Consider the following 26,903-nt stretch of genomic DNA (forward strand, 5'->3'; position numbering starts at 1 on the left):
CTGTTTGACACTGTATGGTGATATGTAGAGATGGGATGAGGAGAGCAACAGCCAAACATGACAACTGTCTGACACTGTATGGTGATATGTAGAGATGGGATGAGGAGAGCAACAGCCAAACATGACTGCTGTTTGACACTGTATGGTGATATGTAGAGAAGGGATGAGGAGAGCAACAGCCAAACATGACTACTGTTTGACACTATATGGTGATATGTAGAGAAGGAAGGAGGAGAGCAACAGCCAAACATGACAACTGTCTGACACTGTATGGTGATATGTAGAGAAGGAAGGAGGAGAGCAACAGCCAAACATGACTACTGTTTGACACTATATGGTGATATGTAGAGAAGGAAGGAGGAGAGCAACAGCCAAACATGACTGCTGTTTTTACACTGTATGGTGATATGTAGAGAAGGAAGGAGGAGAGCAACAGCCAAACATGACTGCTGTTTGACACTGTATGGTGATATGTAGAGAAGGAAGGAGGAGAGCAACAGCCAAACATGACTACTGTTCGGCGCATTTTATTTTTATTTTTTTACAATGTGTGATACATTTTCTTGTCTTTTACCATAAAAGCACATAGATGTATGTGAAATAGATAAACTATTTTTTATTTATTTTATGCCTCGACACAATCCTGTCTTGGAACTCTACGGACAATTCCTTCAAGCTCATGTTTAATCAAGTTGTAGAAACATCTCAAGGATGATTAATGGAAACAGGATGCACCAGAGCTTAATTTTGAGTCTCATAGCAAAGGGTCTGAATTATGTAAATAAGGTATGTTTTTATTTATTTTGGGTGTAGATTGATGAGGAAAAATCAATTTTAAAATAAGGCTGTAACATAACATAATGTGGGAAAAATGAAGGGGTCTGAATACTTTCTAAATGCATTGCAAATGCCTGGAATATTTCAATTTTGGAGAATGGGTTAAAGTTATGTATAGTAACACCAGGCGTAAAATGTTCAATATAGGCTACTTCTCAGAAAGAATTAAACTGTCAAGAGGAGTAAAACAAGGTTGTCCACTATCGGCATATCTATTTATTATGGTCATCGAAATGTTAGCTATTATTATTTTTGATTTAACCTGCATTTAACTAGGCAAGTCAGTTAAGAAAAAATTATTATTTACAATGACAGCCTACCCCGGCCAAACCCTAACCCAGATGATGCTGGGCCAATTGTGTGCCGCCCTGTAGGACCCCCAATCACTGCCGGTTGGTTTGGAATCAAACCAGGGTCTGTAGTGATGCCTCTAGCACAAACGACCTCCACTTATCACTATCAAACGCTCCCTGAAACACTTCAGCGAGCAGGTCTTTCTAGTCGACCTGGCCGGGGTATCCTGGGAGGATATTGACCTCATCCTGTCAGTAGAGGATGCCTGGTTATTCTTTAAAAGTGCTTTCCTCACAATCTTAAATAAGCATAATTTGCAAATAAATTCATAAAAAATTCTACAAGGTGATTTTCAGGATTTTTTAAAATCATTTTGTCTGTCATAGTTTAAGTGTACCTATGATGAAAATTACAGGCCTCTCATCTTTTTAAGTGGGACAACTTGCACAATTGGTGGCTGACGAAATACTTTTTGCCCCACTGTATATATGGGGGATTAAAACATCCCAACTCCCCAGATTTTGCTGCAAAGAGACAGAATCATTAGATCATATGTTTTGGTACTGTTGCGACGATCCTCCCACTCTGTCTGACGAATTCTTTCTCTCTGCTCTTGTTTTCCTTAATAGGATGTCGATGGGCGGAGCTGAAAGGGTTGTCATGGAAATGGAACACACCTGGGCTCGGGTGTGTCCTGGGGATGAATACACCTTCCCCCAATACATCGGGAAGACTCTCCACGTAGTCACACTTTCAGTTTTTGGTATTGCATTTTGGGGCTTCTTTGTGTTAATTTGTTCTGATTTGTTTTGGCACATCTCAACACCCCTCATTAATCACCATCTACACATGTGTCCACTCATTTACACTACTGACTACTGACGACACACACCATTGTTACTTGGATATAGGTAACTTCGTTTAATAAATATATTTTGTTATTTCTTTATCTCTGCATCGTCTCCCTCTTTGTTATGGGCTACGAGATAGTTCGCAACACTGTCCATATGTAGCTTGCTTTTGGTTAAAGGTTCAGGAATGGCTGACTCTGCAAATAGCACTGCAGGGTGATTTAAAAAATCATAGTCAATCAATAATATAATAAAACTCTTAGCAAAAATGTTTATCTTTAATTTACAATCTGTAGAAACAGAATAGAAAGCACAGTGTGAATATACAGGGCATTTGGAAAGTATTCAGACCCCTTGACTTTTTCCACATTTTGTTACGTTACAGCCTTATTTTAAAATAGATTAAATTGTTTTTTTCCCCTCATCAATCTACACACAATACCCCATAATGACAAAACAAAAACAGATTTTGGAAAATGTATTGCCGAATCAGCAGCCGTTTCCAATAACCGAGCCGACAAGGTGAAAAATCTGTCTGTGGCCTTGAGGAAGGCACTTAACCCCTTAATTTTCTCCAGTACATCTACGGTTGACCCTGTACAACACCACATTACACTGACCCTGTACAACACCACATTGTACTGACCCTTTACTGACCCTGTACAACACCACTTTACACTGACCCTGTACAACACCACATTACAAAGACCCTGTACTGCCCCTGTACAACACCACATTACACTGACCCTGTACTGACCCTGTACAACACCACATTACACTGACCCTGTACTGACCCTGTACAACACCACATTACACTGACCCTGTACTGACCCTGTACTGACCCTGTACAACAACACATTACACTGACCCTGTACTGACCCTGAACAACAACACATTACACTGACCCTGTACTGACCCTGTACAACAACACATTACACTGACCCTGTACTGACCCTGAACAACAACACATTACACTGACCCTGTACTGACCCTGTACAACAACACATTACACTGACCCTGTACTGACTCTGTACAACACCACATTACACTGACCCTGTACAACACCACATTACACTGACCCTGTACAACAACACATTACACTGACCCTGTACAACAACACATTACACTGACCCTGTACTGACCCTGTACAACACCACATTACACTGACCCTGTACAACACCACATTACACTGACCCTGTACTGACCCTGTACTGACCCTGTACTGACCCTGTACAACACCACATTACACTGACCCTGTACAACACCACATTACACTGACCCTGTACTGACCCTGTACAACACCACATTACACTGACCCTGTACAACACCACATTACACTGACCCTGTACTGACCCTGAACAACAACACATTACACTGACCCTGTACTGACCCTGTACAACACCACATTACATTGACCCTGTACAACACCACATTACACTGACCCTGTACAACACCACATTACACTGACCCTGTACTGACCCTGTACAACACCACATTGCACTGACCATGTACAACACCGGGTTTCCGGTTCCGGGTTGAGCGAGCGGTCGCATCTACACTTCGGTCCGCAGGTAGTATAACTTTTCATTACATTTCATTATAGTACAACGGTTTTGATTTGTCTAATCTTAGCAATTTCTTCTTAGCTAGCTACATAGCCGTCTTTGTATCAAAGATAATTGCGTAATTATCGTATTTCGTCGTCCTAACGTAGTCTACACTGCTTTCTGCCCAGCAGCTAGCTAACGTCCACTAGCACAGCAGCTAGCTAACGTCCACTAGCACTGTAGAAACTATTACACTCAACGACTCGATTAGTGTAGTGTTAGCTAGCTACATAGTTGTCTTTGCTGTCTTCGTATCCAAGGTAATTGTGTAGTTTAGAGTGTGTAGACTTAGAGTGATTATCTTAATTTACCGAGGTTAGCTAGCCAGCTATTTGTCGTCCTTAACGTAGGAGTCACTGCTAGCTAGCTAGCCAACAGCTAGCCAACGTCTTCCGAATTGAACTTCAACAACCCGGTCAACATTCCGCCTCGCTCCACAGGTAGTATCACATTTTCATTTCACTTCATTACAGTACAACGGTTTGATTTGTTTGATCGTAGCTAGCTAGCTACATAGCCGTCTTTGTATCTAAGACAATTGTGTAGTCTGGAGCGATTTTCTAGGTTAGCTAGCCAGCTATTGTCTTTCTTTTAACGTAACGTTACGTAATCAACACTGCTAGCTAGCCAGCTAGCCCCGAATAGCAGCACTGTAGAAACTATTACACTCGACGGAACGACTTGATTAGTGTAGTGTCAACAACGTAGCCACTGCCAGCTAGCCTACTCCAGCAGTACTGTATCATTTCAATCATTTTAGTCAATAAGATTCTTGCTACGTAAGTTTAACGTTCTGAACATTCGATAAGTGTAGTCCACTTGTCATTCCAATCTCCTTTGCATTAGCGTAGCCTCTTCTGTAGCCTGTCAACTATGTGTCTATCTATCCCTGTTCTCTCCTCTCTGCACAGACCATACAAACGCTCCACACCGCGTGGCCGCGTCACCCTAATCTGGTGGTCCCAGCGCGCACGACCCACGTGGAGTTCCAGGTCTCCGGTAGCCTCTGGAACTGCCGATCTGCGGCCAACAAGGCAGAGTTCATCTCAGCCTATGCCTCCCTCCAGTCCCTCGACTTCTTGGCACTGACGGAAACATGGATCACCACAGACAACACTGCTACTCCTACTGCTCTCTCTTCGTCCGCCCACGTGTTCTCGCACACCCCGAGAGCTTCTGGTCAGCGGGGTGGTGGCACCGGGATCCTCATCTCTCCCAAGTGGTCATTCTCTCTTTCTCCCCTTACCCATCTGTCTATCGCCTCCTTTGAATTCCATGCTGTCACAGTTACCAGCCCTTTCAAGCTTAACATCCTTATCATTTATCGCCCTCCAGGTTCCCTCGGAGAGTTCATCAATGAGCTTGATGCCTTGATAAGCTCCTTTCCTGAGGACGGCTCACCTCTCACAGTCCTGGGCGACTTTAACCTCCCCACGTCTACCTTTGACTCATTCCTCTCTGCCTCCTTCTTTCCACTCCTCTCCTCTTTTGACCTCACCCTCTCACCTTCGCCCCCTACTCACAAGGCAGGCAATACGCTCGACCTCATCTTTACTAGATGCTGTTCTTCCACTAACCTCATTGCAACTCCCCTCCAAGTCTCCGACCACTACCTTGTATCCTTTTCCCTCTCGCTCTCATCCAACACTTCCCACACTGCCCCTACACGGATGGTATCGCGCCGTCCCAACCTTCGCTCTCTCTCCCGCTACTCTCTCCTCTTCCATCCTATCATCTCTTCCCTCTGCTCATACCTTCTCCAACCTATCTCCTGATTCTGCCTCCTCAACCCTCCTCTCTTCCCTTTCTGCATCCTTTGACTCTCTATGTCCCCTATCCTCCAGGCCGGCTCGGTCCTCCCCTCCCGCTCCGTGGCTCGACGACTCATTGCGAGCTCACAGAACAGTGCTCCGGGCAGCCGAGCGGAAATGGAGGAAAACCGCCTCCCTGCGGACCTGGCATCCTTTCACTCCCTCCTCTCTACATTTTCCTCCTCTGTCTCTGCTGCTAAAGCCACTTTCTTCCACTCTAAATTCCAAGCATCTGCCTCTAACCCTAGGAAGCTCTTTGCCACCTTCTCCTCCCTCCTGAATCCTCCTCCCCTCCCCCCTCCTCCCTCTCTGCAGATGACTTCGTCAACCATTTTGAAAAGAAGGTCGACGACATCCGATCCTCGTTTGCTAAGTCAAACGACACCGCTGGTTCTGCTCACACTGCCCTACCCTGTGCTCTGACCTCTTTCTCCCTCTCTCTCCAGATGAAATCTTGCTTCTTGTGACGGCCGGCCGCCCAACAACCTGCCCGCTTGACCCTATCCCCTCCTCTCTTCTCCAGACCATTTCCGGAGACCTTCTCCCTTACCTCACCTCGCTCATCAACTCATCCCTGACCGCTGCCTACGTCCCTTCCGTCTTCAAGAGAGCGAGAGTTGCACCCCTTCTGAAAAAACCTACACTCGATCCCTCCGATGTCAACAACTACAGACCAGTATCCCTTCTTTCTTTTCTCTCCAAAACTCTTGAACGTGCCGTCCTTGGCCAGCTCTCCCGCTATCTCTCTCAGAATGACCTTCTTGATCCAAATCAGTCAGGTTTCAAGACTAGTCATTCAACTGAGACTGCTCTTCTCTGTATCACGGAGGCGCTCCGCACTGCTAAAGCTAACTCTCTCCTCTGCTCTCATCCTTCTAGACCTATCGGCTGCCTTCGATACTGTGAACCATCAGATCCTCCTCTCCACCCTCTCCGAGTTGGGCATCTCCGGCGCGGCCCTCGCTTGGATTGCGTCCTACCTGACAGGTCGCTCCTACCAGGTGGCGTGGCGAGAATCTGTCTCCCGCCACGCGCTCTCACCACTGGTGTCCCCCAGGGCTCTGTTCTAGGCCCTCTCCTATTCTCGCTATACACCAAGTCACTTGGCTCTGTCATAACCTCACATGGTCTCTCCTATCATTGCTATGCAGACGACACACAATTAATCTTCTCCTTTCCCCCTTCTGATGACCAGGTGGCGAATCGCATCTCTGCATGTCTGGCAGACATATCAGTGTGGATGACGGATCACCACCTCAAGCTGAACCTCGGCAAGACGGAGCTGCTCTTCCTCCCGGGGAAGGACTGCCCGTTCCATGATCTCGCCATCACGGTTGACAACTCCATTGTGTCCTCCTCCCAGAGCGCTAAGAACCTTGGCGTGATCCTGGACAACACCCTGTCGTTCTCAACCAACATCATGGCGGTGGCCCGTTCCTGTAGGTTCATGCTCTACAACATCCGCAGAGTACGACCCTGCCTCACACAGGAAGCGGCGCAGGTCCTAATCCAGGCACTTGTCATCTCCCGTCTGGATTACTGCAACTCGCTGTTGGCTGGGCTCCCTGCCTGTGCCATTAAACCCCTACAACTCATCCAGAACGCCGCAGCCCGTCTGGTGTTCAACCTTCCCAAGTTCTCTCACGTCACCCCGCTCCTCCGCTCTCTCCACTGGCTTCCAGTTGAAGCTCGCATCCGCTACAAGACCATGGTGCTTGCCTACGGAGCTGTGAGGGAACGGCACCGCAGTACCCTCCAGGCTCTGATCAGGCCCTACACCCAAGCAAGGGCACTGCGTTCATCCACCTCTGGCCTGCTCGCCTCCCTACCATTGAGGAAGTACAGTTCCCGCTCAGCCCAGTCAAAACTGTTCGCTGCTCTGGCCCCCCAATGGTGGAACAAACTCCCTCACGACGCCAGGACAGCGGAGTCAATCACCACCTTCCGGAGACACCTGAAACCCCACCTCTTCAAGGAATACCTAGGATAGGATAAGTAATCCTTCTCACCCCCCTTAATGATTTAGATGCACTATTGTAAAGTGGCTGTTCCACTGATGTCAGAAGGTGAATTCACCAATTTGTAAGTCGCTCTGGATAAGAGCGTCTCCTAAATGACTTAAATGTAAATATGTACACTGACCCTGTAGTGACCCTGTACAACACCACATTACACTGACCCTGTACTGACCCTGTACTGACCCTGTACAACAACACATTACACTGACCCTGTACTGACCCTGTACAACACCACATTACACTGACCCTGTACTGACCCTGTACAACACCACATTACACTGACCCTGTACTGACCCTGTACAACAACACATTACACTGACCCTGTACTGACCCTGTACTGACCCTGTACAACAACACATTACACTGACCCTGTACAACATCACATTACACTGACCTTGTACTGACCCTGTACAACACCACATTACACTGACCCTGTACAACACCACATTACACTGACCCTGTACAACACCACATTACACTGACCCTGTACTGACCCTGTACTGACCCTGTACAACACCGCATTACACTGACCCTGTACAACACCACATTACACTGACCCTGTACAACACCACATTACACTGACCCTGTACAACACCACATTACACTGACCCTGTACAACACCACATTACACTGACCCTGTACAACACCACATTACACTGACCCTGTACAACACCACATTACACTGACCCTGTACTGACCCTGTACAACACCACATTACACTGACCCTGTACTGACCCTGTACTGACCCTGTACAACACCACATTTCACTGACCCTGTACAACACCACATTACACTGACCCTGTACAACAACACATTACACTGACCCTGTACTGACCCTGTACAACACCACATTACACTGACCCTGTACAACAACACATTACACTGACCCTGTACAACAACACATTACACTGACCCTGTACAACACCACATTACACTGACCCTGTACAACACCACATTACACTGACCCTGTACTGACCCTGTACAACAACGCATTACACTGACCCTGTACTGACCCTGTACAACACCACATTACACTGACCCTGTACTGACCCTGTACAACACCACATTACACTGACCCTGTACAACACCACATTACACTGACCCTGTACTGACCCTGTACATCACCACATTACACTGACCCTGTACTGACCCTGTACTGACCCTGTACAACAACACATTACACTGACCCTGTACAACATCACATTACACTGACCCTGTACTGACCCTGTACAACACCACATTACACTGACCCTGTACAACACCACATTACACTGACCCTGTACAACACCACATTACACTGACCCTGTACAACACCACATTACACTGACCCTGTACTGACCCTGTACAACACCACATTACACTGACCCTGTACTGACCCTGTACTGACCCTGTACAACACCACATTTCACTGACCCTGTACAACACCACATTACACTGACCCTGTACAACAACACATTACACTGACCCTGTACTGACCCTGTACAACACCACATTACACTGACCCTATACAACAACACATTACACTGACCCTGTACAACACCACATTACACTGACCCTGTAGTGACCCTGTACAACACCACATTACACTGACCCTGTACTGACCCTGTACAACAACACATTACACTGACCCTGTACTGACCCTGTACAACACCACATTACACTGACCCTGTACATCACCACATTACACTGACCCTGTACTGACCCTGTACTGACCCTGTACAACAACACATTACACTGACCCTGTACAACATCACATTACACTGACCCTGTACTGACCCTGTACAACACCACATTACACTGACCCTGTACAACATCACATTACACTGACCCTGTACTGACCCTGTACAACACCACATTACACTGACCCTGTACAACACCACATTACACTGACCCTGTACAACACCACATTACACTGACCCTGTACTGACCCTGTACAACACCACATTACACTGACCCTGTACAACACCACATTACACTGACCCTGTACAACACCACATTACACTGACCCTGTACTGACCCTGTACTGACCCTGTACAACACCACATTACACTGACCCTGTACAACACCACATTACACTGACCCTGTACAACACCACATTACACTGACCCTGTACTGACCCTGTACAACAACACATTACACTGACCCTGTACAACACCACATTACACTGACCCTGTACAACACCACATTACACTGACCCTGTACAACACCACATTACACTGACCCTGTACAACACCACATTACACTGACCCTGTACTGACCCTGTACAACACCACATTACACTGACCCTGTACAACACCACATTACACTGACCCTGTACTGACCCTGTACAACACCACATTACACTGACCCTGTACTGACCCTGTACAACACCGCATTACACTGACCCTGTACAACACCACATTACACTGACCCTGTACTGACCCTGTACTGACCCTGTACAACACCACATTACACTGACCCTGTACTGACCCTGTACAACACCACATTACACTGACCCTGTACAACACCACATTACACTGACCCTGTACTGACCCTGTACAACACCACATTACACTGACCCTGTACAACACCACATTACACTGACCCTGTACTGACCCTGTACAACACCACATTACACTGACCCTGTACTGACCCTGTACAACACCACATTACACTGACCCTGTACTGACCCTGTACTGACCCTGTACAACACCACATTACACTGACCCTGTACAACACCACATTACACTGACCCTGTACAACACCACATTACACTGACCCTGTACAACACCACATTACACTGACCCTGTACTGACCCTGTACAACACCACATTACACTGACCCTGTACTGACCCTGTACTGACCCTGTACAACACCACATTTCACTGACCCTGTACAACACCACATTACACTGACCCTGTACAACAACACATTACACTGACCCTGTACTGACCCTGTACAACACCACATTACACTGACCCTGTACTGACCCTGTACAACAACACATTACACTGACCCTGTACTGACCCTGTACTGACCCTGTACAACAACACATTACACTGACCCTGTACAACACCACATTACACTGACCCTGTACTGACCCTGTACAACACCACATTACACTGACCCTGTACAACACCACATTACACTGACCCTGTAGTGACCCTGCACAAAACCACATTACACTGACCCTGTACTGACCCTGAACAACTACTGACCCTGTACAACAACACATTACACTGACCCTGTACTGACCCTGTACAACACCACATTACACTGACCCTGTACTGACCCTGTACAACACCACATTACACTGACCCTGTACTGACCCTGTACAACACCACATTACACTGACCCTGTACAACACCACATTACACTGACCCTGTACTGACCCTGTACAACACCACATTACACTGACCCTGTACAACACCACATTACACTGACCCTGTACAACACCACATTACACTGCACCAGTGACAATAAAACATATTTTTACCTAAGAATGAAGTGTTCTTGGTGTGGGGGCGTGTTCCAGCCAGGTCGGCCTCCTGCTGAGAGCGAATCACGTTGTAGACGTCAGGCGGCTGGGCGGGGTTTGGACAGGACCCTGGGTCGCTAGGACACACCTCTGTCTGCTGCTCACGCCGCTTCCTCCTACACACAGAGACAGTGAGCTTCCTCCTACACACAGAGACAGTGAGCTTCCTCCTACACACAGAGACAGTGAGCTTCCTCCTACACACAGCGACAGTGAGCTTCCTCCTACACACAGAGACAATGAGCTTCCTCCTACACACAGAGACAGTGAGCTTCCTCCTACACACAGAGACAGTGAGCTTCCTCCTACACACAGAGACAGTGAGCTTCCTCCTACACACAGAGACAGTGAGCTTCCTCCTACACACAGAGACAGTGAGCTTCTGGAATAGATATATTGACAGTCACTAAATCAGTCAATGCATTATTCTCAATCTGGTAGTATGAATGCTATCCATACTACCAGTCTATCTCATGCTAGTTAGTACTTGCTCCTCACCGTCGAGCCAGCAGCGTGAAGCAGAAGACCGCAGTTGCTATTAGTAACACCATCAACAACGGGATGATGGGCAGGACTATGTAAACAATGTTCAGAGCTGAAACAGACACACACAGTTCAGAGACATGCACAAAAACACACACACGGTAAGAGGTCGAGGGTAATAGGTTAGAGGTCAGGGTACCTGGGGTGTGTCTCTTCTCTTCAGTGTCAAAGGTCGTGGTCAGGGTGACAGAGACAAGGGAGGAGCATCTGTAGACAGGAACATTAATGTTCATTAATTTAGTTATATCTCTCGATACTCATCTATACATAGTCATTTAGTTATATCTATCTATACTCATAGTCATTTAGTTATATCTGTCACGCGGGATTAGGTGGGTGAGGAAGGAATCAGGTGCAGAGAGTTCCACTGACAAGCACAACAACACAGGGCGCGGACAGTAAATGTGACTACCCAACAACACAGGGCGCGGACAGTAAATGACAAGCCCGAAAACACAGGGCGCGGACAGTAAATGACAAGCCCGACAACACAGGGCGCGGACAGTAAATGTGACTACCCAACAACACAGGGCGCGGACAGTAAATGACAAGCCCGACAACACAGGGCGCGGACAGTAAATGTGACTACCCAACAACACAGGGCGCGGAGAGTAAATGTGAATACCCAACAACACAGGGCGTGGACAGTAAATGACAAGCCCGACAACACAGGGCGCGGACAGTAAATGTGACTACCCAACAACACAGGGCGCGGACAGTAAATGACAAGCCCGACAACACAGGGCGCGGACAGTAAATGTGACTACCCAACAACACAGGGCGCGGACAGTAAATGACAAGCCCAAAAACACAGGGCGCGGACAGTAAATGTGACTACCCAACAACACAGGGCGCGGACAGTAAATGTGACTACCCAAAAACACAGGGCGCGGACAGTAAATGACAAGCCCGACAACACAGGGCGCGGACAGTAAATGTGACTACCCAACAACGCAGGGCGCGGACAGTAAATGACAAGCCCAACAACACAGGGCGCGGACAGTAAATGACAAGCCCAACAACACAGGGCGCGGACAGTAAATGTGACTACCCAACAACACAGGGCGCGGACAGTAAATGTGACTACCCAACAACACAGGGCGCGGACAGTAAATGACAAGCCCAACAACACAGGGCGCGGACAGTAAAAGTGACTACCCAAAACACAGGGTGCAAAGTCCAGAAAAGATTATACACCTCTACCTAAACACACACACGTAACACAAAGACAATCCCGCACAAAACAAGGGCGGGTACACGTACTTTAAATAAGGAAGCTCATTAAACCATACAACAGAACACAGGTGAAACTAATAAGACAAAACAAACAGACAAAAGAAAAAGGGATCGTGGCGGCTAGTAGGCCGGTGACGACGACCGCCGAGCACCGCCCAAACAGGCAGGGGAGCCAACTTCTAGTAGGCCGGTGACGACGACCGCCGAGCACCGCCCAAACAGGCAGGGGAGCCAACTTCTAGTAGGCCGGTGACGACGACCGCTGAGCACCGCCCAAACAGGCAGGGGAGCCAACTTCTAGTAGGACGGTGACGACGACCGCGGAGCACGCGCCCAAACAGGCAGGGGAGCCAACTTCTAGTAGGCCGGTGACGACGACCGCCGAGCACCGCCCAAACAGGCAGGGGAGCCAACTTCTAGTAGGCCGGTGACGACGACCGCCGAGCACCGCCCAAACAGGCAGGGGAGCCAACTTCTAGTAGGACGGTGACGACGACCGCCGAGCACCGCCCAAACAGGCAGGGGAGCCAACTTCTAGTAGGCCGGTGACGACGACCGCTGAGCACCGCCCAAACAGGCAGGGGAGCCACCTTCTAGTAGGACGGTGACGCACCGACAGGCGCGGAGCACCGCCCAAACAGGCAGGGGAGCCAACTTCTAGTAGGCCGGTGACGACGACCGCCGAGCACCGCCCAAACAGGCAGGGGAGCCAACTTCTAGTAGGCCGGTGACGACGACCGCCGAGCACCGCCCAAACAGGCAGGGGAGCCAACTTCTAGTAGGCCGGTGACGACGACCGCCGAGCACCGCCCAAACAGGCAGGGGAGCCAACTTCTAGTAGGCCGGTGACGATGACCGCTGAGCACCGCCCAAACAGGCAGGGGAGCCAACTTCTAGTAGGACAGTGACGACGACCGCCGAGCACCGCCTGAACAGCCAGGGGAGCCACCTTCTAGTAGGACGGTGACGACGACCGCCGAGCACCGCCCCAACAGGAAGGGGAGCCAACTTCTAGTAGGACGGTGACGACGACCGCCGAGCACCGCCCAAACAGGCAGGGGAGCCAACTTCTAGTAGGACGGTGACGACGACCGCCGAGCACCGCCCAAACAGGCAGGGGAGCCAACTTCTAGTAGGACGGTGACGACGACCGCCGAGCACCGCCCAAACAGGCAGGGGAGCCAACTTCTAGTAGGCCGGTGACGACGACCGCTGAGCACCGCCCAAACAGGCAGGGGAGCCAACTTCTAGTAGGCCGGTGACGACGACCGCCGAGCACCGCCAAAACAGGCAGGGGAGCCAACTTCTAGTAGGACGGTGACGCGACCGCCGAGCACCGCCAAACAGGCAGGGGAGCCAACTTCTAGTAGGACGGTGACGACGACCGCCGAACACCGCCCGAACAGGCAGGGGAGCCAACTTCTAGTAGGCCGGTGACGACGACCGCCGAGCACCGCCCGAACAGGCAGGGGAGCACACTTCTAATAGGACGGTGACGACGACGGCCGAGCACCGCCCGAACAGGCAGGGGAGCCACCTTCTAGTAGGCCGGTGACGACGACCGCTGAGCACCGCCCGAACAGGCAGGGGAGCCACCTTCTAGTAGGCCGGTGACGACGACCGCTGAGCACCGCCCGAACAGGCAGGGGAGCCAACTTCTAGTAGGCCGGTGACGACGACCGCTGAGCACCGCCCAAACAGGGGGAGAGCACCGCCGCCGCACATCCTAAACAGGCAGGGGAGCCAACTTCTAGTAGGCCGGTGACGACGACCGCGAGCACCGCCCCCAACAGGCACCGGGGAGCCAACTTCTAGTAGGCCGGTGACGACGACCGCAGAGCACCGCCCAAACAGGCAGGGGAGCCAACTTCTAGTAGGACGGTGACGACGACCGCCGAGCACCACCCAAACAGGCAGGGGAGCCAACTTCTAGTAGGACGGTGATGACGACCGCCGAGCACCGCCCGAACAGGCAGGGGGAGCCACCTTCTAGTAGGACGGTGACGACGACCGCCGAGCACCGCCCCAACAGGCAGGGGAGCCAACTTCTAGTAGGACGGTGACGACGACCGCCAAGCACATCCCAAACAGGCAGGGGAGCCAACTTCTAGTAGGACGGTGACGACGACCGCTGAGCACCGCCCAAACATGCAGGGGAGCCACCTTCTAGTAGGCCGGTGACGACGACCGCCGAGCACCGCCCAAACAGGCAGGGGTGCCAACTTCTAGTAGGCCGGTGACGACGACCGCCGAGCACCGGCCAAACAGGCAGGGGAGCCAACTTCTAGTAGGCCGGTGACGACGACCGCTGAGCACCGCCCAAACAGGCAGGGGAGCCAACTTCTAGTAGGCCGGTGACGACGACCGCAGAGCACCGCCCAAACAGGCAGGGGAGCCAACTTCTAGTAGGCCGGTGACGACGACCGCTGAGCACCGCCCAAACAGGCAGGGGAGCCAACTTCTAGTAGGCCGGTGACGACGACCGCTGAGCACCGCCCGAACAGGCAGGGGAGCCAACTTCTAGTAGGCCGGTGACGACGACCGCTGAGCACCGCCCGAACAGGCAGGGGAGCCAACTTCTAGTAGGACGGTGACGACGACCGCCGAGCACCGCCCCAACAGGCAGGGGAGCCAACTTCTAGTAGGACGGTGACGACGACCGCCGAGCACCGCCCAAACAGGCAGGGGAGCCAACTTCTAGTAGGACGGTGACGACGACCGCCGAGCACCGCCCGAACAGCCAGGGGAGCCACCTTCTAGTAGGACGGTGACGACGACCGCCGAGCACCGCCCCAACAGGAAGGGGAGCCAACTTCTAGTAGGACGGTGACGACGACCGCCGAGCACCACCCAAACAGGCAGGGGAGCCAACTTCTAGTAGGACGGTGATGACGACCGCCGAGCACCGCCCGAACAGGCAGGGGAGCCACCTTCTAGTAGGACGGTGACGGCGACCGCCGAGCACCGCCCCAACAGGCAGGGGAGCCAACTTCTAGTAGGACGGTGACGACGACCGCCAAGCACATCCCAAACAGGCAGGGGAGCCAACTTCTAGTAGGACGGTGACGACGACCGCCGAGCACCGCCCAAACAGGCAGGGGAGCCAACTTCTAGTAGGCCGGTGACGACGACCGCCGAGCACCGCCCAAACAGGCAGGGGTGCCAACTTCTAGTAGGCCGGTGACGACGACCGCCGAGCACCGGCCAAACAGGCAGGGGAGCCAACTTCTAGTAGGCCGGTGACGACGACCGCAGGCAGGGGAGCACCGCCCAAACAGGCACGGGGAGCCACTTCTAGTAGGCCGGTGACGACGACCGCAGAGCACCGCCCAAACAGGCAGGGGAGCCAACTTCTAGTAGGACGGTGACGACGACCGCTGAGCACCGCCCCGAACAGGCAGGGGAGCCAACTTCTAGTAGGCCGGTGACGACGACCGCTGAGCACATCGCCCGAACAGGCAGGGGAGCCAACTTCTAGTAGGCCGGTGACGACGACCGCTGAGCACCGCCCGAACAGGCAGGGGAGCCAACTTCTAGTAGGCCGGTGACGACGACCGCTGAGCACCGCCCCAACAGGCAGGGGAGCCAACTTCTAGTAGGCCGGTGACGACGACCGCTGAGCACCGCCCAAACAGGCAGGGGAGCCAACTTCTAGTAGGACGGTGACGACGACCGCCAAGCACATCCTAAACAGGCAGTGGAGCCAACTTCTAGTAGGACGGTGAAGACGACCGCCGAGCACCACCCGAACAGGCAGGGGAGCCACCTTCTAGTAGGACGGTGACGACGACCGCCGAGCACCGCCCCAACAGGCAGGGGAGCCAACTTCTAGTAGGACGGTGACGACGACCGCCAAGCACATCCTAAACAGGCAGGGGAGCCAACTTCTAGTAGGACGGTGACGACGACCGCCGAGCACCGCCCAAACATGCAGGGGAGCCACCTTCTAGTAGGCCGGTGACGACGACCGCCGAGCACCGCCCAAACAGGCAGGGGTGCCAACTTCTAGTAGGCCGGTGACGACGACCGCTGAGCACCACCCAAACAGGCAGGGGAGCCAACTTCTAGTAGGCCGGTGACGACGACCGCTGAGCACCGCCCAAACAGGCAGGGGAGCCAACTTCTAGTAGGCCGGTGACGACGACCGCAGAGCACCGCCCAAACAGGCAGGGGTGCCAACTTCTAGTAGGACGGTGACGACGACCGCTGAGCACCGCCCGAACAGGCAGGGGAGCCAACTTCTAGTAGGCCGGTGACGACGACCGCCGAGCACCGCCCGAACAGGCAGGGGAGCCAACTTCTAGTAGGCCGGTGACGACGACCGCGAGCACCGCCCAAACAGGCAGGGGAGCCAACTTCTAGTAGGCCGGTGACGACGACCGCCGAGCACCGCCCCAACAGGCAGGGGAGCCAACTTCTAGTAGGCCGATGACCGCGCACCGCCCAAACCGCAGAGAGTACCGCCCAAACAGGCAGGGGAGCCAACTTCTAGTAGGACGGTTACGACGACCGCCGAGCACCGCCCAAACAGGCAGGGGAGCCAACTTCTAGTAGGACGGTGACGTCGACCGCCGAGCACCGCCCGAACAGGCAGGGGAGCCAACTTCTAGTAGGACGGTGACGAGCACCGCCCGAACCGCTTCTAGTAGGAACACCGAGCACCCCGAACAGGCAGGGGAGCCAACTTCTAGTAGGCCGGTGACGACGACCGCCGAGCACCGCCCGAACAGGCAGGGGAGCACACTTCTAATAGGACGGTGACGACGACGGCCGAGCACCGCCCGAACAGGCAGGGGAGCCAACTTCTAGTAGGCCGGTGACGACGAACGCTGAGCACCGCCCGAACAGGCAGGGGAGCCACCTTCTAGTAGGCCGGTGACGACGACCGCTGAGCACCGCCCGAACAGGCAGGGGAGCCAACTTCTAGTAGGCCGGTGCACCGCCCGACGACCGCTGAGCACCGCACCCCGAACAGGCAGGGGAGCCAACTTCTAGTAGGCCGGTGACGACGACCGCTGAGCACCGCCCAACAGGCAGGGGAGCCAACTTCTAGTAGGCCGGTGACGACGAGCCACCGCAGAGCACCGCCCAAACAGGCAGGGGAGCCAACTTCTAGTAGGACGGTTACGACGACCGCCGAGCACCGCCCAAACAGGCAGGGGAGCCAACTTCTAGTAGGCCGGTGACGACGACCGCTGAGCACCACCCAAACAGGTAGGGGAGCCAACTTCTAGTAGGATGGTGACGACGACCGCCGAGCACCACCCAAACAGGCAGGCGAGCCAACTTCTAGTAGGACGGTGAAGACGACCGCCGAGCACCGCCCGAACAGGCAGGGGAGCCACCTTCTAGTAGGACGGTGACGACGACCGCGAGCACCGCCCCAACAGGCAGGGGAGCCAACTTCTAGTAGGACGGTGACGACGACCGCCAAGCACATCCCAAACAGGCAGGGGAGCCAACTTCTAGTAGGACGGTGACGACGACCGCTGAGCACCGCCCAAACATGCAGGGGAGCCACCTTCTAGTAGGCCGGTGACGACGACCGCCGAGCACCGCCCAAACAGGCAGGGGTGCCAACTTCTAGTAGGCCGGTGACGACGACCGCCGAGCACCGGCCAAACAGGCAGGGGAGCCAACTTCTAGTAGGCCGGTGACGACGACCGCTGAGCACCGCCCAAACAGGCAGGGGAGCCAACTTCTAGTAGGCCGGTGACGACGACCGCAGAGCACCGCCCAAACAGGCAGGGGAGCCAACTTCTAGTAGGACGGTGACGACGACCGCTGAGCACCGCCCGAACAGGCAGGGGAGCCAACTTCTAGTAGGCCGGTGACGACGACCGCTGAGCACCGCCCGAACAGGCAGGGGAGCCAACTTCTAGTAGGCCGGTGACGACGACCGCTGAGCACCGCCCGAACAGGCAGGGGAGCCAACTTCTAGTAGGCCGGTGACGACGACCGCTGAGCACCGCCCCAACAGGCAGGGGAGCCAACTTCTAGTAGGCCGGTGACGACGACCGCAGAGCACCGCCCAAACAGGCAGGGGAGCCAACTTCTAGTAGGACGGTGACGACGACCGCCGAGCACCGCCCAAACAGGCAGGGGAGCCAACTTCTAGTAGGCCGGTGACGACGACCGCTGAGCACCACCCAAACAGGCAGGGGAGCCAACTTCTAGTAGGACGGTGACGACGACCGCCGAGCACCACCCAAACAGGCAGGCGAGCCAACTTCTAGTAGGACGGTGAAGACGACCGCCGAGCACCACCCGAACAGGCAGGGGAGCCACCTTCTAGTAGGACGGTGACGACGACCGCCGAGCACCGCCCCAACAGGCAGGGGAGCCAACTTCTAGTAGGACGGTGACGACGACCGCCAAGCACATCCTAAACAGGCAGGGGAGCCAACTTCTAGTAGGACGGTGACGACGACCGCCGAGCACCGCCCAAACATGCAGGGGAGCCACCTTCTAGTAGGCCGGTGACGACGACCGCCGAGCACCGCCCAAACAGGCAGGGGTGCCACCTTCTAGTAGGCCGGTGACGACGACCGCTGAGCACCACCCAAACAGGCAGGGGAGCCAACTTCTAGTAGGCCGGTGACGACGACCGCTGAGCACCGCCCAAACAGGCAGGGGAGCCAACTTCTAGTAGGCCGGTGACGACGACCGCTGAGCACCGCCCAAACAGGCAGGGGAGCCAACTTCTAGTAGGCCGGTGACGACGACCGCAGAGCACCGCCCAAACAGGCAGGGATGCCAACTTCTAGTAGGACGGTGACGACGACCGCCGAGCACCACCCCAACAGGCAGGGGAGCCAACTTCTAGTAGGACGGTGACGACGACCGCCGAGCACCGCCCCAACAGGCAGGGGAGCCAACTTCTAGTAGGACGGTGACGACGACCGCCGAGCACCGCCCAAACAGGCAGGGGAGCCAACTTCTAGTAGGACGGTGACGACGACCGCCGAGCACCGCCCAAACAGGCAGGGGAGCCAACTTCTAGTAGGACGGTGACGACGACCGCCGAGCACCGCCCAAACAGGCAGGGGAGCCAACTTCTAGTAGGACGGGACGACGACCGCCCAAACAGGAGCACCGCCCGAACAGGCACCGCCCGAACAGGGAGGCAACTTCTAGTAGGACGGTGACGACGACCGCCGAGCACCGCCCGAACAGGCAGGGGAGCCAACTTCTAGTAGGCCGGTGACGACGACCGCTGAGCACCGCCCGAACAGGCAGGGGAGCCAACTTCTAGTAGGCTGGTGACGACGACCGCTGAGCACCGCCCAAACAGGCAGGGGAGCCAACTTCGGTGGAAGTCGTGACAATATCTCTCTAAACTCATACAGTTGAAGTTGGAAGATTACATATATACGTTAGCAAAATACATTTAAACTCAGTTTTTCACAATTCCTGACATTTAATCCTGGTAAAAATTCCCTGTCTTAGGTCAGTTAGGATAAACACTTTATTTTAAGAAAGTGAAATGTAGTAGAGAGAATGATTTATTTCAGCTTTTATTTCTTTCATCACATTCCCAGTGGGTCAGAAGTTTGCATACACTCAATTAGTATTTGGTAGCATTGCCTTTTAATTGTTTAACTTGGGTCAAACATTTTGGGTAGCCTTCCACAAGCTTCCCACAATAAGTTGGGTGAATGTTGGCCCATTCCTCCTGACAGAGGTGGTGTAACTGAGTCAGGTTTGTAAGGCCTCCTTGCTCGCACATTCTTTTTCAGTTCTGCCCACAAATGTTCTATAGGATTGAGGTCAGGGCTTTGTGATGACACTCCAATACCTTGACATTGTTGTCCTTAAGCTATTTTGCCACAACTTTGGAAGTATGCTTGGGGTCATTGTCCATTTGGAAGACCCATTAGTGACCAAGCTTTAACTTCCTGACTGACATCTTGAGATGTTGCTTTCAATATATCCACATAATTTTCCTAACTCACAATGCTATCTATTTTGTGAAGTGCACCAGTCCCTCCTCCTCCATTTTTGTTTCATCAGACCAGAGGACATTTGCACTTTTCACACCAAAGTACGTTTATCTCTAGAAGACAGAACGCATCTCCTTCCTGAGTGGTATGACGGCTGCGTAGTCCCATGGTGTTTATACTTGCGTACTATTGTTTGTACAGATGAACTTGGTAACTTCAGGGGTTTGGAAATTGCTCCCAAGGATGAACCAGACTTGTGGAGGTCTTTAAAAAATTCTGAGGTCTTGGCTGATTTCTTTTGATTTTCCCATGATGTCAAGCAAAGAGGCACTGAGTCTCAAGATAGGCCTTGAAATACATCCATAGGTACACACCTAATTGACTCAAATGATGTCAAGTATCCTATCAGAAGCTTCTAAAGCCATGACATCATTTTCTGGAATTTTCCAAGCTGTTTAAAGGCACAGTCAACTTAGTGTATGTAAACTTGTAAACTTCTGACCATTGTGATACAGTGAATTATAAGTGAAATAATCTGTCTGTAAACAATTGCTGGAAAAATTACTTGTGTCATGCACAAAGTAGATGTCCTAACCGACTTGCCAAAACTATAGTTCGTTAACAAGAAATTTGTGGAATGATTGAAAAAAATGAGTTATGACTCTAACCTAAGTGTATGTAAAGTTTCCGACTTCAACAGTATATACATAGTAATTTAGTTAAATCTATCTATACATCTAGTGGAAAGCCTTCCCAGAAAAGTGGAGGCTGTTATAGCAGCAAAGGGGGACCAACTCCATATTAATGACTTCCCAGAAGAGTGGAGGTTGTTATAGCAGCAATGTTCCAACATCTAGTGGAAAGCCTTCCCAGAAGAGTGGAGGCTGTTATAGCAGCAAAGGGGGACCAACTCCATATTAATGACTTCCCAGAAGAGTGGAGGTTGTTACAGCAGCAAAGGGGAGACCAACTCCATATTAATGACTTCCCAGAAGAGTGGAGGCTGTTATAGCAGTAAAGGGGGGACCAACTCCATAGTAATGACTTCCCAGAAGAGTAGAGGCTGTTATAGCAGTAAAGGGGGGACCAACTCCATATTAATGACTTCCCAGAAGAGTGGAGGCTGTTATAGCAGTAAAGGGGGACCAACTCCATAGTAATGACTTCCCAGAAGAGTGGAGGCTGTTATAGCAGTAAAGGGGGGACCAACTTCATATTAATGACTTCCCAGAAGAGTGGAGGCTGTTATAGCAGTAAAGGGGGGACCAACTCCATATTAATGACTTCCCAGAAGAGTAGAGGCTGTTATAGCAGTAAAGGGGGGACCAACTCCATAGTAATGACTTCCCAGAAGAGTGGAGGTTGTTACAGCAGTAAAGGGGGGACCAACTTCATATTAATGACTTCCCAGAAGAGTGGAGGCTGTTATAGCAGTAAAGGGGGGACCAACTCCATAGTAATGACTTCCCAGAAGAGTGGAGGCTGTTATAGCAGTAAAGGGGGGACCAACTCCATATTAATGACTTCCCAGAAGAGTGGAGGCTGTTATAGCAGTAAAGGGGGGACCAACTCCATAGTAATGACTTCCCAGAAGAGTGGAGGCTGTTATAGCAGTAAAGGGGGACCAACTCCATAGTAATGACTTCCCAGAAGAGTGGAGGCTGTTACAGCAGTAAAGGGGGACCAACTTCATATTAATGACTTCCCAGAAGAGTGGAGGCTGTTATAGCAGTAAAGGGGGACCAACTCCATAGTAATGACTTCCCAGAAGTTGGAGGATGTTCAGCAGTAAAGGGGGGACCAACTTCATATTAATGACTTCCCAGAAGAGTGGAGGCTGTTACAGCAGTAAAGGGGGTACCAACTTCATATTAATGACTTCCCAGAAGAGTGGGGGAGGCTGTTATAGCAGTAAAGGGGGGACCAACTCAATCAGTAATGACTTCCCAGAAGAGTGAGGCTGTTACAGCAGTAAAGGGGTACCAACTTCATATTAAAAACTTCCCAGAAGAGTGGAGGCTGTTATAGCAGTGGGGGACCAACTCCATAGTAATCACTTCCAAGAAGAGTGGAGGCTGTTATAGCAGTAAAGGAAGGGGGGGACCAATTCATTTAATGACTTCCCAGAAGAGTAGAGGCTCTTATAGCAGTAAAGGGGACCAACTCCATAGTAATGCCCATGACATGTGGAACAGAGATGTTACAATAGAAGCATCTAAATATTTTGGTCATGTAGTGTAAGGATTAATATTCAGACCTCGTTAATACCATAAATGGGGTTTCAGACACTTTAAGTAGTGATTGACTCCCTGTCCTGTGCAGTGTTGGGGGAGGGTTCCAGCCTTATCTGGAACACAACACAATCAATCAGTTTTATAAAGCCCTTTAACATGAGCAGATGTAACAAAGATGTCACAACAACCCAACCTGAAAACTCCAAACAGCAAGCAGTGCAGATGTAGAAGCACAGTGGCTAAGAAAACTCAATAGAAAGGAAGGAACCTAGGAAGCAACCAAGAGAGGACTGAGGCTCTGAGGGTGGCCAGTAATCTAATGGTGTACTGGGTAGACCAGATGAACCAGGCTCTGAGGGGTGGCCAGTCCTCTTCTGGCTGTACTGGGTAGACCAGAGGAACCAGGCTCTGAGGGGTGGCCAGTCCTCTACTGGCTGTACTGGGTAGACCAGAGGAACCAGGCTCTGAGGGGTATCTGCTGTGTCCTATCATCTGTGTGTGTGTAGTGTGGAACCAGGCTCTGTGGGTGTGTGTCCTCTACTGGCTGTGTGGGTGTGTGGAACCAGGCTGTGTGTGTGTGTGTGTGTGTACCTGCAGTGTACTTGCAGATGAAATTCTCTTGGTGACCAGTTGTCATACTGGCAATGGAACATGTAGAGGAACCGAGGCCGGGAGGGCGGACGGTTGGTGGTACATCACCACACACTGGGTAGTGAGGAACCAGGCTCTGTCCCAGTGCCAGTTCCTAACACACACTGCATGCAGGAACAAACACACACAGCAAAACACATACGTGACCAGTTACACTGGCTGTCTTTATTATATGAACTATTCCATGTAAGCAGAAGGAGGTGTGGTAGAAAGGAACCCAGCCAATGGAGGCGTGGTCCCTAAAGCAGACCCAGACAGGTGGAGGCGTGGCTTGACCAGTCCCAGCTGAAGGAGGCGTGGCTTAGAGCAGACCCACCTGAAGGAGGTGGACCAGCAGACCCAACTGAAATAGGCGGGACTTAGAGCAGACCAGTCCTGAAATGGCGGGACTTAGAGCAGACCCACCTGAAGGAGGCGGGGCTTAGAGCAGACCCAACTGAAGGAGGTGGGGCTTAGAGCAGACCCACTCTGAGGAGGCGGGGCTTAGAGCAGACCCAACTGAAGGACGGAGCTGCTCTTCCTCCCGGGAAGGACTGCCCGTCCATGATCTCGCCATCACGGTTGACAACTCCATTGTGGCCTCCTCCCAGGCTAAGAACCTGGCGTGATCCTGGACAACACCCTGTCGAGGGTCAACCAACATCATGGCGGTGGCCAGAGGAACCTGTAGGTTCATGCTCTACAACATCCGCAGAGTACGACCCTGTGTGTCACACAGGAAGCGGCGCAGGTCCTAATCCAGTGCACTTGTCATCTCCCGTCTGGATTACTGCAGTGTACTTGCAGATGAAATTGGCTGGGTCCAGTTGTCCTGTGCCATTAAACCCTACAACTCATCCAGAACGCGGGCCCGTCTGGTGTACATCACCTTCCCAAGTTCTCTCCACGTCACCCCGCTCCTCCGCTCTCCACTGGTTCCTAAGTTGAACGCATCCGCTACAAGACCATGGTGCTTGCCACGGAGCGTGAGGGGTTACACACCAGTGTCTTCCATTGATCAGGCCCTATTCCATGCAAGGGCAGATCCAGGTCTGGCCTGCAGACCCTACCAATGGAGGAAGTACAGTTCCCGCTAAAGCCCAGACCCAAACTGTTCGCGTGGCTCTGGCCCCCAATGGTGGAACAAATCCCTCACGACGCCAGGACAGCGGAGTCAATCACCACCTTCCGGAGACACCTGAAACCCCACCTCTTCAAGGAATACCTAGGATAGGATAAGTAATCCTTCTCACCACCCCCCTTAATGATTTAGATGCACTATTGTAAAGTGGCTGTTCCACTGGATGTCAGAAGGTGAAGGACCAATTTGTAAGTCGCTCTGGATAAGACGTCTGCTTGAAATGACTTAAATGTAAATGTAAATGTAAGGAGGCTGGGCTTAAAGTAGACCCACCTGAAGGAGGTGTGGCTTAGAGCAGACCCAACTGAAGGAGGCGGGGCTTAGAGCAGACCCAACTGAAGGAGGCTGGGCTTAAAGTAGACCCACCTGAAGGAGGTGTGGCTTAGAGCAGACCCACCTGATGGAGGCGGGGCTTAGAACAGACCCACCTGATGGAGGCGGGGCTTAGAGCAGACCCACCTGAAGGAGGCGAGGCTCCCGTCGGTCCAGTAGTACTGTGAGGGACAGTCGTAGACGTTTTCCGTGTCACCATGGTTACGACGAAGGCCAATCCAGAAGTCTCCGTCGGAGGGACGGAGCTCAGTGACAAGCTGCTCTATGATTCGCTGCTCGGCTGGTGACTCAACGCTCAGCAGCTCCCCTCCGTCACGGCGACACGCTAGCTTCGCCTCCAGGAAGCTGAGCCGCCGTCCAGGGTCAGAAAAATATGCCAGTTTATAGCACGGCCGGCCCCGATCCACCCTACACACACGCTGGCCTACACACGCACAGACACACACGGTTACTATTGCTACGTACATCGATGGGGAATTTTACACTAATAATAACTAGCTAATTTGGGACAGATATTTTTTTCATACTGGTTAATAAACAACCCTGCACCTCACCTCTGACTTCAAACAACTCTGCTATGGAGGGACAGACAGACAGACAGACAGACAGACAGACAGACAGACAGACAGACAGACAGACAGACAGACAGACAGACAGAGACAGAGAGACAGAGAGACAGACAGACAGAGAGAGAGGGGCCAGTTAATGTCATGTTATTTTATGTTATATTTCTGTGTTAAATGAAACCCCCTCCACAGTGACATCACTTACACATCCTTCCAATATAATAACATCAACAACATTCTGATGTAGATGAGAGAGATTAGGCTAGGGCGGTATCCAGATTGTCATACCTTCATACCGACTTTGTGCCATACCGGGATATTCAGTACTACCGGCACTGAACACAAGGGGCGCTGTTTTCAACCCCACTGATAATCTGTAATCCAAAAGGTTTAGCAATGCTAACAAGTACATGTACAATCCCATAGAGAATGTATTTTATAGTGTTTGATCTAAACTATACAAGTATACAATTAACTCAAAAATCTAGCTGGCAAACATTTAATTACGAATTCCATACTGTAATTAGATCACCTAGCGCATGCTGCAAAACCCTTAAAAAGTAGCAACAAATATTCTAATTGTTTTCTAATTAGATTTGTCCAAATACCCCGGTATATATGGTATACCTCCCAAGCCTAAGAGAGAACTAACCATTGTCTGTATCTGAGGAACAGAGATAATAGAGAACCAAACACAGTCTGTATCTGAGGAACAGAGATAATAGAGAACCAAACACAGTCTGTATCTGAGGAACAGAGATAATAGAGAACCAAACACAGTCTGTATCTGAGGAACAGAGATAATAGAGAACCAAACAGTCTGTATCTGAGGAACAGAGATAATAGAGAACCAAACACAGTCTGTATCTGAGGCAGAGTTGCTCAGTTGCTGTGGCTCAGTTGGTAGAGCATGGCACTTGCAACGCAAGGGTTATGGGTTTGATTCCTACGAGGGACAAGTATGAAAATGTATTGTATACACTCACTACTGTAAGTCGCTCCGGATAAGAGTGTCTGCAAAATGACTAAAACTAACAGAGATGATAGAGAACCAACCACTGTCTGTATCTGATGAACAGAGATGATAGAGAACCAACCACTGTCTGTATCGGGTGATAGAGAACCAACCACTGTCTGTATCTGATGACAGAGAACCAAACACTGTCTATATCTGATGATAGAGAACCAACCACTGTCTGTATCTGATGACAGAGAACCAAACACTGTCTATATCTGATGATAGAGAACCAACCACTGTCTATATCTGATGATAGAGAACCAACCACTGTCTATATTTGATGATAGAGAACCAACCACTGTCTGTATCTCATGAAGGAGAACC

At 51.7% G+C, this 26,903-nt stretch overlaps 1 pseudogene; it reads right to left on the bottom strand.

The window, feature by feature from the left end:
- LOC135528659 (layilin-like) overlaps window positions 1-25,462 on the bottom strand; it is a 29,028-nt pseudogene extending 3,566 nt beyond the window's left edge.
- Window positions 25,463-26,903: the final 1,441 nt, after the last annotated feature.

The sequence above is a fragment of the Oncorhynchus masou genome, unplaced genomic scaffold, assembly GCF_036934945.1.
Source record: "Oncorhynchus masou masou isolate Uvic2021 unplaced genomic scaffold, UVic_Omas_1.1 unplaced_scaffold_1006, whole genome shotgun sequence".
Taxonomy (NCBI): domain Eukaryota; kingdom Metazoa; phylum Chordata; class Actinopteri; order Salmoniformes; family Salmonidae; genus Oncorhynchus; species Oncorhynchus masou.